This window comes from Echinops telfairi, unplaced genomic scaffold (genome assembly GCF_000313985.2).
Source record: "Echinops telfairi isolate 266 unplaced genomic scaffold, ASM31398v2 ScPeMD7_7419;HRSCAF=8457, whole genome shotgun sequence".
Classification (NCBI taxonomy): domain Eukaryota; kingdom Metazoa; phylum Chordata; class Mammalia; order Afrosoricida; family Tenrecidae; genus Echinops; species Echinops telfairi.
Genome location: NW_022111319.1, coordinates 1075059 through 1079643, shown reverse-complemented (window position 1 = coordinate 1079643; position 4585 = coordinate 1075059). Strand labels below are relative to the sequence as shown.

The 4585-nt window shown below is 40.4% G+C and overlaps 1 pseudogene; it reads left to right on the top strand.

Annotated features, from left to right (window-relative positions):
- LOC105979653 overlaps nt 1-981 on the top strand; it is a 25456-nt pseudogene extending 24475 nt beyond the window's left edge.
- The last annotated feature ends 3604 nt before the right edge of the window (nt 982-4585 follow it).

The window sequence follows — 4585 nt, the reverse complement described above, 5'->3', positions numbered from 1 at the left end:
AAGGGTTGGACAATCATCACCACAATCGACTTTGGACTTCTACCTTCATATACATATCAATGTTGACTCTTCATTTCCCCCATCCTCCTTTTCTGTGCCCGCAGGCAATCATTAATCTAACTACGGTCTTTGTAATTCCACCCATCCAAGTTTCGCTATACAGATAAACATATATGTGCTTTAAATGACTTTTACTCTATCTGTCAAAATGTATACATGTTCTGATTCAAATTCCACATCTTTCAAGCAAAATTTCTTGATCCCAGCAGCTTCAGGATGATGTTCAGGTAAGACCAGCGGATTCCATGATTTTAGTTCATTGCTGCACTTCATCTGCTATAATGTGAACCTTTTGATCCAAAGCAATGCTGTTTGGGATACCACGCTGATGGGTAAGATATTCTGTAAGCTCACAGATGGTAGTTTGTGCACAAGCACTGTGGGCAGGGAAGACAAATAGGTATCCAGAATAAGTGTCTATCTCAGTAAGTACAAAATGCTGCCATTTCCATGATGGAAGTGGTCCTGTAATCAATCAAATTGCTAGTTGGTCTCCCCAAGGAATGGAGCCATATATTGGACTCAGTGTTGGTTACTGTGCTGGCAGATTGGGAACTCAGCAATGGCAGTAGCCATGTCAGCTTGGATGAGTGTACCTCTACATTGCTGAGCCCAAACATAATCTTTATCCTTGCTACCATGGCCATTTTGTTCATGCACCTATTGAGCAATGACAACAGGTTTGGGTGTGGGCGGGATTGAAATGAATGTTGTCCATAGAAGGTGTCATCCTACCCACTTTAATCACTGGATTGTTAAAAGCCTCCTCTGCAGATATAATCCTTTGGTGAGCATTCACATGAAACACAAATATTTTCCTTTTTTTTCCCATTCAGAGAGATCTATCCATACACCCCGGGACCTGAATTCTTTGCCAATTATGTTCCTTCCATGTCTCTGGCCATGCAGCCACATCATTAACCAAAGCCCACAAATCAATATACAGTCACACATGTGTACAGTTCTCCTTCCAAACAAACTGAATAATCAGTTGTACCAGTCGAAATTCTGCACAAATTTCCCATTGCTACTGTCTTGTAGGGAGGCCTCAGAAAGGGGTTGTAGTGCTGCTGCTGTCCAATTTCAAGACAAACCTGTATATTGTGCTGAGATCATCCATAATCTAAGCATGAGTTTCTCTTCCTCAGTCAACTGATTATAAAGATCTTCCCATGAGCCGTAAGTACAGACTGGGAGAAGGACAGTACTGTGACAGGAGTTGAGACCATGGGCATTTGGGCCACTTCCTCATGCAGGTTACTTGTACCTTCATGTCCTAGTCCCTTCTTGTTTATAACATTTCCATTTAATAATGGAGTGTTGCTGTGAACATCCAACTTTATGACTCTGTGCGTCAGATAATACCCAATTCATTATAAGCAGCACAGGACAGATGGGGACATGGTGGTCCATGGTGAGGCCTTCATTCTCCACTAAGGCCAAGGAATAAGACAAAATCTATTTTTCAAAAGTGGAATATCTATCTGTAGAGGATGACAGAGCTTTGCTCCGAAATCTCAAGAACCTGCTAAGATTCACCAACAAAGACTCCAAACTGCATCTCCATCTGTCACTGACACTTCAAGCACCCTTGGATCAGCTGGATCATAGGACCCAAGTGGAAAAGTACCTTGCACGGCAGCCTAAACCTGTTTCAGAGCCTTCTATTGTTCTGGACTCCACTGAAATCTGATAGCTTTTTGAGTCACTTGATAAATAGGCTGAGTAGCACACTCAAATGATGGACATGTTGCTTTCAAATTTCAGAAAGACCCACCAGGTGTTATGCATCTTTGTTTAGTTTTGGGGAGGGTCAAGATGCCATAACATTTCCCTTTAGTAAGAATATCTCAACATGCTCCACACCACTGAACCCTTAAAATGTGAACTGAATTGGAAGGGACCTGAATTATTGTCAGGTTAATTTCCCACTGTCTAGGAAGCAGACGTTCTACCAATAAATCTAAAGCCACTGATACTTTTCTCCTTACTGTTTCCAACTGGCATAATATCATCAGTGTAATGGATCAATGTGTCATTTTGTGGAAGGGAAAGGCGATCAAGTTTCCTGTGGACTAAATTATGGAATAGGCTAGAGAACTGATATAACCATGAGTTTGAAAGAGTGCTATTGTCCTTGTCAGCTGAAGGCAAACTGCTTCTGGTGGTCCCTTGGAATTTGAATTGAGAAAAATGCATTGACCATAGCAATAGCTGCCTACCAGGTACCAAGAGAAGCACAAATTTTCTCAAGCAATGAAACACATCTGGAACAGTAGCTGCAGTGGGAGTTACTACTTGGTTACGTCTACAATAATATAATGCCATTCTCTAAAATCCATCTGATTTTTGCACAGGCCAAATGGGTGAGTTAAGTGGGGATATGATGGGAGTCACCACTCCTGCACCTTTCAAGTTATGGATGGTGGCACTAATTTCTGCAATCCTTCCAGGAATGTGGTATCATTTTTGATTTACTGTCTTCCTAGATAGAAGTATATGTTTTCCACTTGACTTTTATTAACATACTGCATATACTTGTGTATAAGCCGAGTTTTTCAGCACATTTTTAATGCAGTTTTGTGGTAAAATTAGGTGCCTTAGCTGATATTCAGGGTGGCTTACACTCGAGTATAGATGATAATAGCCCATATGCCACATGTCAGGAATCCAGTATGGGGGTTCTGCCAATTACTGAGTATGTCTATTGCAATGATGCATTCTGGAGCTGAGGAAACGACTACAGAATAGGTTCAGGGACTCACTGAACCCACTGTGAAGTGAGCCCGAGCTTTTCTTAGTTGTTGATGGGTGCCATCACGATAGCTCTGACCCATAGCGAGCCTATATATAACAGAAGGAACACTGCCTGATTTCTTCACCCTTTTTACAATTGGGGTCAGGGTCCAGTCCATTGTTGCAGCCACAGTGTCGATCCATTTTGTGGAGGGTCTTTCTCTTTTTTGCCTGCCTTCCACTTCACCAAGAATGATGTCCTTTTCAAGAACTGATTAGCGCTGGTACTGTTTTAAAACACTGTTGAAAAAGAAATATTTAGCCAGTGTAGGCTAACTATATATCCCAAAGTCTGAATTATTCACTTGTACAGAATGAAGTCTTATGTGACTGGGTGCTCTTTACACAAACAATGGGAGTTTGTTGTCAGGGAAAACTTACAATAATATTCACTGACAATGTCAATCACATGTTTGCTGGAATAATATATATCTTAATATAAGATATAGAGCATTGATGTACTAAGTCAATGATTGTTTGCTAGTTTGCCTACAATGGGTATAGCTATTATCTACTTCTACACACATCATGAATTTTAAGACTTAAGTCTTCAGGTTACAGGTGTTTGATGTAGACACATTATTGATTTCTTGAGATGGGCTATGTGAATACATACAGTATGTTTCTTTAAAAAAAATTCCTCCAGGTTCCTTATCCTTCAAACCTAAATAGTGGTCTGAATGACTTTTAGAAAAAAGGGGGAAAAGTAAAACTGAAATGAATTGGGAGTATTTAGTGACAGACAAGATCACCGCAAAAACAAAAAAAAGAACTCTCTGTATACCTTAATCTGAAAGAACTAAAGAAAACGTTTCAAGCCTCTATTTGCAATATTGAAAGATTATTGGGCAAAATATTGAATGGTGCATGAAAGATGAAAAGCAGATGGAACAAATATATAGAGTCTCTGTACCAAAAGGAACGAGTCTTCATTCCACCATTTGAGGAAATAGTAGATGAGCAAGAACCAAGGATCCTAAAGAAAGACATTCAAGCTGCATTGAAAACATCAGCCAAAAACAGGGCTCCAGAATTAGATGGAGGACCACTTGAAAAGTTTCAATAAGCTGATGAAGCACTGGAAGCACTCACTTGTCTATGCCAGGAAATTTGGAATACACCAATTTGGCCAACTGACTGGAATAGTCCCATTTTTCCCAAATGGTACAAAGAAAGGTAACCCAATGGAATGCACAAATTATAAAGCAATATCATTAATATCACATGCAAGTAAAATTTTGCTTAAGATCATCCCACAACAGTCATAGCAGTACATGTGTTTGATAACCTTCAACAATTTTGTCAAGATGGCAAGTATAGGTAAACTGGTTGGTTGGTAATTCTTTGTTTGTTTGTTTAAATCATTTTATTAGGGGCTCATCAACTCTTATCACAATCCATACACACATCAATTGTGTAAAGCGCATTTGTACATTCATTGCCCTCATCATTCTCAAAACATTTTACTGAAATCCCCGACATTAGGTCCTCATTTTTCCCCTCCCTCCCGCTCCCCCCTCCCTCATAAGCCCGTGATAGTTTATAAATTGTTATTTTGTCATATCTTCCCCTGTCCAATGTCTCCCTTCACCCACTTTTCTGTTGTCCGTCCCCCAGGGAGGAGGTCACATATAGTTCCTTGTAACCGGTTCCCTCTTTCCTACCCACTCTCCCTCTACCCTCCCTGTTTCGCCACTCACACCACTGGTCCTGTAGGGCTCATCCGCCC